This window comes from Lontra canadensis, unplaced genomic scaffold, assembly GCF_010015895.1.
Source record: "Lontra canadensis isolate GAN:19392208 unplaced genomic scaffold, GSC_riverotter_1.0 scaffold48, whole genome shotgun sequence".
Classification (NCBI taxonomy): domain Eukaryota; kingdom Metazoa; phylum Chordata; class Mammalia; order Carnivora; family Mustelidae; genus Lontra; species Lontra canadensis.
Window position 1 is genome coordinate 565437 of NW_022631042.1, and position 10284 is coordinate 575720.

The 10284-nt window shown below is 36.0% G+C and overlaps 1 pseudogene; it reads right to left on the reverse strand.

Annotated features, from left to right (window-relative positions):
- Window positions 1-7439: 7439 nt before the first annotated feature.
- Window positions 7440-8845, reverse strand: LOC116876835 (annotated as a pseudogene).
- Between the last annotated feature and the right edge of the window lie 1439 nt (window positions 8846-10284).

Below are 10284 nucleotides of genomic sequence, written 5' to 3' on the forward strand. Positions count from 1 at the left end.
AGTCCACGGTCTCTCATGGGAGGGGAGATGGGTGGGGGGATGGGTAAGCCTGGTGGTGGGTATTAAGGAGGGCACATATTGCATGTAACACTGGGTGTGGTGCATAAACAATGAAACTTGGAACACTGAAAAAATAAAATTAAGTTAAAAAAGGAGAAATAGGAGTTAAAAGTAAAATAAAGGAAAGCTATACCCACAACAGTGAAGTTCACCTAGAATTCCAGCAAAACAGAAATGGTAACTTGGTACGTGCACTAAGGAGACCTTGAAATACAACAGATGTCATGAGTGACATTTAAAGAAAAAATAATCTGGAAGGAAAGGAACTGATTACATACCAAAAAATATGTATGGAATAAATAGTCCACGCTAAAGAAAGCTCACATTACTTCAGTCAATAAGGACAGCATAAAGGTGAAATATAATTTCTGAAAAAGAAAAACAAGACAAAGCTGATTCAAATATAAAATAACTGTAACAAATCACACTTTTGAGACCTTGATGACGAGTAAAAGGACAGAATCCATTTCAACAAGATGTGAGTTCCATTCTTGAGCAGCTCAGAGCTAGGACACTGACCCACAGAGAAACAAGTTTGTTATCAGTACCCTACTGCCTATGTAAGTAGCATGGTTATAGTCACAGAATTTTAACATTTATTGTTTTTCATCTTGGCTGAAAACTTCAATATTCAACAGTGTAAATTTTAATCAACCTAGACAACATGAAAGCAAAGATTATTTCTGCCAGAAAATGATTGATGGGAAGAAGAAAGAACCGTAGATGGAGGAATTTTCTTCATCTGAGAGGCAAATCAAGAGGCAGCATGTAAATCAGTTAGTGCAAAAAAACAGAAGTTTCAATGTATCATTTAAATATCACCAAAGTAAAAAATTGTAAATGATACGAGGAGTGACAGGATGGTGAATCTGATCTACACTCTTAGCCATCCTAGCAATAAGTCATGAGGTAATTTCTAAAGATAAATAAAAAACATAGACCATGTTAATCAGTGATATGGAGGTAACAATCAGATTTGTGAGAAGTAGTCCTGGGCCGGTCTAGGACTCTAGCTTTCAATTATGATCCTTCATTTTCTTTGTGTCGTGCATATACCCATTGTATATTAAATATGAAAAAACAAACCAGTGCACTGTATACATGTCTGTTTTTGAAATTTTAATTATGAAATTAATAGCTTATTACTGATATACAACAAATATAGGCAAAATTTATTTTTATGGGCATAAAGAGATAGTTTTCCTATGTTAATTTAAAATAAATCTAACATAATATTTAGTAGTGACCTTTACTCACTCTCAATTTACTCACATGTTCTGCCTATAATCAAATTTAACAGTTTTCATATAAACATTATAGTGTTCATTTCTTTATTACATTTAATAGGTCTCAATCTGTCAGTGTTTACTTAACAAAATTTAGTCCACATTACAATGATATTAGATAGAATACTGTCTTAAGCATAATAGACAAGGGCTAAATGATTTTATCTAAGTAAGTCAACTACAGAGCAACTGATACCAGTTCATCATTGGCTTTCCTTCAGCCAGTACTTGTAATGAATTAACCAAGGATAATTTTCTTCAATCTATCTATCAACCAATAAACTCACCAAATGTACTATAACATTATTCTTCTTTCACATCAAAAATTATGAACCTGTTTAGTGATTTTAATCAATATTCATCTCCTTTCTAATAAGTACTAGTGTGGTTTTAAAATGGAAAAAAGCAAAGAATTGATAAGCCGTTTTAGAATCAGAAGCAACTATGTGGAAAATACCAAAGTAGTAGGTTTCCTGGGTGTGCAACTGAGGCAGTCACACGGAGCTGCAAGCTGAGGAGAAACCTCACGCTTGGTCTCATGCTCTGCTGTGGTTGTGTCAATGTTAGTCATTTAACACAAGGCTCCACATTTTCATTTTCTACTGGGTCCTACAGATTGTGCAGATGGGCCTTCAACAAATGGTGTGCTTAGAGAAAGAACACAATCATGCCTTTCTGGAAGAAAAATCTGAATTACTCTATTTTTTATTCTCCTAAAGTCTTGACTTTCCCTCTTATTTTTTCCTACAGTTTTTACTTCTTGCGTCCCTAGAGACCAAAAGCAAAATTAATATGAATAGTGATTGAGTTTAATACTTAAAATATATAGTTTAGAAAAGGAAAGGTTATATAGGGGTGAATTTTTTCTAGAGTTTTAAGTATTTTTTTCTCTTTTATTTTAATAAGTCATTATTCAACATTTTCTTTAGCTCACATATGGGTGTGATGTCTAGAAGATACACACATACAAATCGTTTCCCCTGATGTTAAAAATGGAGAAACTTTTTGTGTCTGTGTCATGTTTTAGCTCTCTGAAAACCAATTTAAAATTTAAACATAGATTTATTATGTCATACCTCTGGCCATGTAGGATTTAGAAATAATATATTAAAGTTAATTTGCTTATTATTCCTTTCCTCTTAGGAAAGAAGAATCTTAGCTTTATCTAGACTATAATTATTTTTCTAAACTAATTTAGTCCTAGTGTTCCAAGATCAAAGGCCAGGGTATGTACATGAGGTAATTTGCTATCCTCGCCGATGGGTAGGGGAGAGAAAATTATCCACCTGTGGCTTCAGTCTTTCAAGAATACTGGTAAAAACAAAAACAAAAAACAAAAAGAAAACCATATTAATTAATCAAAAGTAGCTGATTAGTTGATGATGGTAGCTACAGAAAAATTACCAACAACTTTTAATTATATTCAGTAATCAGGATTTGAGGGCTTTAAGGTTATCTCACCTAAGTTTCTCTGAAGATCAGAACTCTGATTACTGCTGAAACATATACAGGGAACATAAGTTCCAAACATGGTGGCTTGTGTTATATATGGATTATCTTATTTTACCTAAGAGTAAGAATTTTTTCCCTTGTTTTTGCAAAAACTTTGCTTCTCTGTCATGCAGATTTGTACTTAAAGGTTAAAAATGCACAGGGTGTTTCTCAAGATATTCTATCTGAATATGGTAAATCTGTCTCCTAAAGTTACGTCAACAGCAGTCTCCCTAACAGAGATTAAACTACTGAAATAATTTATGATAGGAAACATGTGGTTGGGAAACATAACAAATAGTAGGTATAGGAGACCAAAAGGGTTTCTCATTTAGTAGGTCCTCCGAGACCCTATTCACTCTTTAAGTCATAGACAGCTTTTAGCCAAAGCAGAGACTGTTCATCTTACAAGTAGAGATGACAACAAAGTAAGTGATATTTTAATATAAATTATGTGCTAGTGATATAAACCAACAAGTTACCACCTAGGTATTAGGAAAGTCAGATCTGAAGGGCAAATAATTCAGCTTTATGTAGTAGTATCGAAGAGTTATCTAAGCATAAATGAAGATCAGTTATCAGACAAAGTGATCTAGGAGTCCATTCCATTTATAACTTGATGTGTTACTACTTGACATCACATTTGAATAATCAAGTTCCATAACAAAGCTTTTAAGTGACAAAGTTTTTGATGTTCTTTTATCGTTTTACCTACATCTTCAAACAAAACCATTAACACTAAAATAGTATGTTGTCCATTTATGTGACATGATTTCATATCTTCCTATCTGTATATTACTAAATATTTTAATATTATCAAAGAACAAATACACAGTAAATATTTATAATAGAAAAGCACAAATTTAAGGGCCGTCCTAGATTTCTGAAAATGACACTGAGGTTATTACTTATGATTTTTGTAGAAATCTATTTTCTTTATTCCTTCTGTTGGAGACAGGTGGTATTAATCCTGTGCCTACTTGGTGCCAATAAATGGGAGGTGTGGGCGAGGCTGCTCACAAGGAGGCCTGGGAATGTCAATAAGGGAATGTGGTAGGAATTAAGGAAATGCAAAACCTCAGTATCTAAATCATGCTTTTAAAATAACTGTCCCTTATCTCTTTGCCTCAGGGTTCATATGAATACAAAGGCAATCAGTAAGTCTGAAATTAGTAAGTGGGGGGGGGAGGGATGACATCATTATTTAATAACAAAGAGAAAATAGACTTAACAAGATTAGTTGTCTGCACAATCTTTCTGATAATTTGTAATGCTAATACTCAATACATCACTGGAGCAACTTCATTTTAAGCCAAGTAATCTGAGGGTCCTAAGATCTATTTACATGTCCTGAGCACTCTTTACTCTCCTTAGAGCAATGATCACAGTATGTTTTTCATTTTTAATTTTTATTGCTAGTATTTTAAGTTCTCTAAGGGCAGTGACAAATCTGTCTTGCTGAGTAGTATATATCCATTGTCCAAAAAAATGCTAGGCACTTAAGAAATGTTTGATGAGTGAAATTAGGAACACAACTGTTTTAGTTCACTTCAGTTTATCAAACAGTTATTTGTTGAACACCTGAGAAATGTTCAGATAACAAAGATTAATAACAGGACACCGCCATAAGAAGCAGACCCATTGAGAGTCTATGATATTCTGTACCTAATGGCCCATTAGGGTCTAAGTCTGTTTAAGATGCTACCCGAGCACAGTGTCAGTCAGAACTCAGCCAGCAAGTTCCAGCAAGACTTTCTGTCTAAACCAAATCCTAAAATTAAACCAAGGTTTTGCCAATGAAATTAGGATGATAAAAGCATTTTAGACCAGAGGAACAGTGTATGAAATTTCAAAAGCATGAGAAAACATGATGTATGGAGAAAAAAATTAAGTTATTAACTTTTTTTTTTAAATTAAGCAATGGTTCAAAGTCACTTTTATCAAATGTTTCTAACTAGAAGGGTTATAAGACTACGACATTCAGTTTTACATATAAGTTAATTTTGACCAAGAAAAAGTATCATGACATGAAAAAGAAGTTGTACTATTTGTGGATATTTGGGCTCAACATAACACAGCAGAATGCAAACAATGGCTCTAAGTATAAAGTAGGCAGCTCTCAGAGGAGCTCTCATGAAGAAAATAAACATTATAGTTAGCACATAAAATGTATGTTTTGTATTTTTTTGTAACTACGATCAAAGAGGTATAAGTTATTTTCTACAAAGCTCACCCATATCTTTTAAAAGAAGTGCTTCTTAAATGCATTTTTATTATATGGAATTTTCCCCCAATAGATTATATATTACTGTGTACATATCATATTGGACACTGAACAACTCATCATTACAGAAATACTTACTTCTACCCTAGCCTGTTTATTAACCTTAGAAATAAAGAAGGAACAGTTGTTATTCTAAAATCTACTCAATGTTCTGCTTTAGGTGGCTTGAAATTCTTCATTTTTAAATAGGGCTCTGTATTTTCATGTTACATTCTGTCAAAATATGACAGACAAATTATGTAGCCAGTATTGCTTACTTCTCTTTTTGCTTAATACAGAGAATTATTGTTATTGTTTTGTTATCAGGAAGATTCAATGGCTTTCACAATAAAAAAAAATCTCTCCCAACTCTCTCTCTTCATTTGTAGATATAAATAGATTTCCACTGACCACCATGGTACAACAAGAAATCATCATGACGATTCAAAGTTATCAATAGATTCTCTGAGAAAAAAATTAAAAGCCTGACTTGAAAGACAGGTGGTAGAGTTCAATATGTATTGGTCTAAAAATGAAAGGAGGATTTTTTTTTTTTCTTTTCTGAGACCTCAGCCAACATGACTGGCTCTCATGTGAAATAGTTACAAATTTTAATCCCAAATATATTTCTAGGAAAATTCCACATTTAGGTAGAATGATAGAAGCTGTATTAGGCTAACTCTTCTTGTAGAAACTAAAACAAGTAAACTGTTTTTTTTTTTTTTTAAAGATGTTTAAATTTATCAAAAAAACAAAAACAAAAACAAAAACCAAAGGCAGCTGGGATTTAAGGAGTGTCACGATCTTGGAAATAAAATTAAATGAGCGGCAAAGCCCTCACATAATCTCACCTTGAAATAAATATTCCTTGCATTGGAGGAGATGCTGAGACTGTTAAAGCAGACACTAAAGAGGCTGTAGCACTAACAGGGTTTCCAGAATATACACAGTGAAGACAAAAATTGTTTTCACAGCTGACAAGAATGAGAGATTAAGTTTAAAATTCAGGCTCTCATGGGAGAGCTTGAAAGAGATAAACCCTAGAAGGAAAAAAACAGGCAGACAAACCTGAGCTGGAGTAAGAGGATCTGACTCTACTCCATTTGCCTATAGGAAGAAAGTTAAATGAAGTGTGGAGAAACTAAACAACATCTCAAGCCTTTGCTATTGTTCATGTATGCTGCATTCAATAAAAACCATCCTAGGAAGAAATAAGACCAAGTGACAAACATCAAGATGAACAGAGATAAACCAATAAAGCCACAAGTGTTCTGAACATGGAGTTTTGAAAAATGTACTTTGACTACTATTTTCATTAAAATAGATTTAAAAAATGATGGATAATTTCACCAAGGAATTAGCATTTATTTGCTTAAAAAAAGCAAATACTCCTAAACATTAAAAATATAGTATTTACAAATAGAAGTTGAAGATATAACGGAAGAGAGGATTAGGGAATTCAAAGACTGATAATCAGAAGACAGCCAGGTAGAAATATAAAGAAAACAGAGATGAAAATTATAGTAAAGTCTGAAAGAAACATGTGGACATGGTAGAAAGATTCAAAAGTGTGTAATTACGATTCCAGAATAGACAAGATAGAACGGATACCTTAAGAAATGCAAACTGAAAAATTTCCAAAATGTATGAAACTTACCAATCCACAAGTTCAAAAATGAGTATGACTGCATAGTAGTATATACATAAAGACAAAGCATAGGCAGGCACATACAATTAAAACTCTGAAACCCAAATGAAAGAAATGCTTAAAGCAGTAGAAAAAAAGAAACTTATTTCCTTCAAACAAGTAACCATAAGCTTAAAAATGTACTTTCATTATAAATTTCTATGTTATATTGATTTATTCGTTTTTCTCCCCCTTTCCCCATAACACTTTTGTTCTAAAGGGTCTCAAAAATCTGTCACAGATTTTTGGTCAGGTTGTTTCCATTAAAAAGTACTGATTTTAGGGGTGCCTGGGTGGCTCAGTGGATTAAGCCTCTGCCTTTGGCTCAGGTCATGATCTCAGGGTCCTGGGATTGAGCCCCGCATGGGGCTCTCTGCTCAGAGGGGAGCCTGCTTCTCCCCCTCCCACTCCCCATGGTTGTATTCCCTCTCTTGCTGTGTCTCTGTCAGATAAATAAAATCTTAAAAAAAGTACTGATTTTAAAAACTAGGAACTTAAAACTGCTACACACACACACACACACACACACACACACAGCGAATGGTCCACAAAATGTCCTTCCTTTCCAAAGGTTTTACAATGCACTGTTATCATTAACCAGTCTTTTACTGTTGAATGGTCACCTGACATAAACAGTTCTGAGACTATTCTTCTACCACTGAGTAAGACTAGGGTGGCAAGAATTGGGGATAGTACTCATGTAGCCTTTCAACTTCTGGACTGACCTGGTGACCTTGCCAGCTCCAGCTGCCTTCTTGTACACCGCTTTCATGACACCCACAAGCAACTGTCTCACGTCACCAACAACAAAACGACCCAGAGGAGGATAGTCAGAGAAACTCTCAACACACATATGCTTGCCAAGAATCCTCTCAACACTGGCAGCATCACCAGATTTCAAGAATGTGGAACCATCTTTAGTTTTTATTTCTAGAACAAGGAACAATCTTCTCCCTCACCTCAGCAAACTTGCCAGCAATGTGAGCCATGATGTGACAATCCAGCGCAGGGACTTATCTGGCACGGATCTGGCCAGGATAGGTCAAGATAACCAAATGAGCCATGAATCCCACTGCTTCCCTTGGTGGGTCACTTTTGCTCTCACCAGCCGCATCACAACAAAGAGCACCTTTGCTATTGAAGCCCACACTGCCTCCAAGCAGAGCCTCATTCAAAGCTTTATGGTGCATTTCAACAGACTTTACTTCAGTTGTAGCATTAACTGGAGCAAAGGTGACCAGGTTTAAGAACACCAGGTTCCCCTCTGCCCACAGAACAGTGCTAATACCACCAATCGTGCAGATGTCCTAAAGGACTAGATGCAAGTGCTAGTCAGCTTGACGGGTTGGTAGTAAAGTATAATTCAGAGTTTCCAATGGTATGGATCCACTGGCATTGCCATCCTTATGGGTGACTCCATCCTCTGAACCAAGGCCTGTTAGCCCTGGGCTCCAGCATGTTGTCACCATTCCAACCAGAAACTGGCACAAATGCTACCGTGCCAAGGATGTAGCCAATTTTCTTAACGTAGGTGCTGACTTCCTTAATGATTTTTATCACACCTCTTCTGGCTCTCGGGTGGCTCAGTGAAATCCATTTTGTTAACACAAACAAGTAGTTGTTTCACACCCAGTGTGTAAGCCAGAAGGGCACGCTCACGAGTCTGTGTATTTTTGGAGATACCTGCTTCAGATTTATCAATACCACCAGCAACAATCAGGACAGCTCCATCAGTGTGAGATTTGCCGGTAATCACACTTTTGATAACATCTCTGTGTCCTGGGGCATCAATGAAGGTCCCATAATACTTGCTGGTCTCAAGTTTCCACAGGCAGATATCAATGGTGATAGCACATTTACATTCAGTTTCCGGTTTATCCAAGATCCAGGAATTCTTGAAGGAGTCCTTTCCCATCTTGGCAGCCTCCTTCTCAAATTTTTGATAGTTGTTTTGTGGATCCCACCACATTTATAGATTAGAGAACCAGTAGTGGTAGACTTGCCTGAGTCTGCATATCCAATGACGACAGTGTTGGTACGAGTCTTTTCCTTTCCCATTTTTATTTAGGTTTAGCAGTGGTTTTTGTAACACCAATGTTCTGGCAGCAAACCCATTGAGAAAAAGCAATTTATTGATTTTGCAAGATTTTCTTACATGATAGCTGTTTTAAAAAAGCTGTGCTTATACAACAGAGGTATAAAAACTCACAAATTATATATCATATTAGATGAAGACAAACCCATATTTTAGATGGGGATAGATATCAAAGAGTAGAATTGTGCAAGAAAGACTCTGTGAAGTGAAAAGAGGGTTGCTATTTAAGCATGTGGAGGAAATATTTGACAAGGAAGCCATGTGGACATCTGGGGGGAACATTTTCCAGGCCAAGGAATAGACTAAGCAAAGGACATGAGTAGGCACATGATTGGTGTGTGATCAAGAGTAGGTGGTCAGGGCTGAGTAAGTGAGAAGAATGAAGCATAAGAAGGAACCAATTCATAAAAGTCTTACTATACTGTATTCAGAATTCGGGCTTTTTCAATAGAATGAGAGGCAAAGCCATTGGATAATTTTAAGGCAAGGAGGGACATGACCTGACTCAATGTTTTGAATAAAGGGTTTGGATTGCTGTGCCGCTGGTAGGCTATACAAAGTCAAGGGCAGAAGCTGGGAGACCTGTTTGAGGATAGATTTTCTACCACCTCTGACTTCCAGAGTAACTTCTATGAAGTCTATTGTCATGACTATCATTTCTTTGAGATAATGGGTCTCTCTTTACAGGCTTTTCAAAAAATCAGAATGGCTAACATGGAAAGGAAGAAAACTACAGAATTTGGAGAAAATACAGATCAAGTGGAACCCAGCACACTGCTGATGGGAAAGTAAAATGGGATAACCCCTTTAGAAAATTGTTTGGTGGTATCTATCAAAGCTTAACAGAATTCTTCCCTAGGACCTAGCAGTCCCTCTTCTAAATATTTACCCAACATAGATGTATACACATGCTTATTAACAGACATGTACAAAAAATTTCATAGCAGCACAGTTCTAAATAGATCTGGACTGGTAGCTGCCTAAATGTCCAGCGAGAAGGAGATGCATAAAAACATTTTGGTATATTAATACAATGGGAATGATGCAGCTGGAAAAATGAATGAAGTTTAACTTTATGTACCAACTACCTATCTCATTCATATAATGCTTTGTGTGTTTGCAATGCCTCGTTTATCTGTGGAGCACTTCCTATTTTTTTTTTTTTTTTTTTTACACCACAAGATGTTCCAAACTCACCTTGCTTTCTCCTTCCCACGCAATCAACCATCTCTTTAAGGAACCTTGATTCCTTTAACTGAGAATAGATTTAAAATCCAACATCAAGGGCACCTGGGTGGCTCAGTGGGTTAAGCCTCTGCCTTCAGCTCAGGTCATGATCTCAGAGTCCTGGGATCGAGCCCCGGCATCAGGCTCTCTGCTCAGCAGGGAGCTTGCTTTGCCC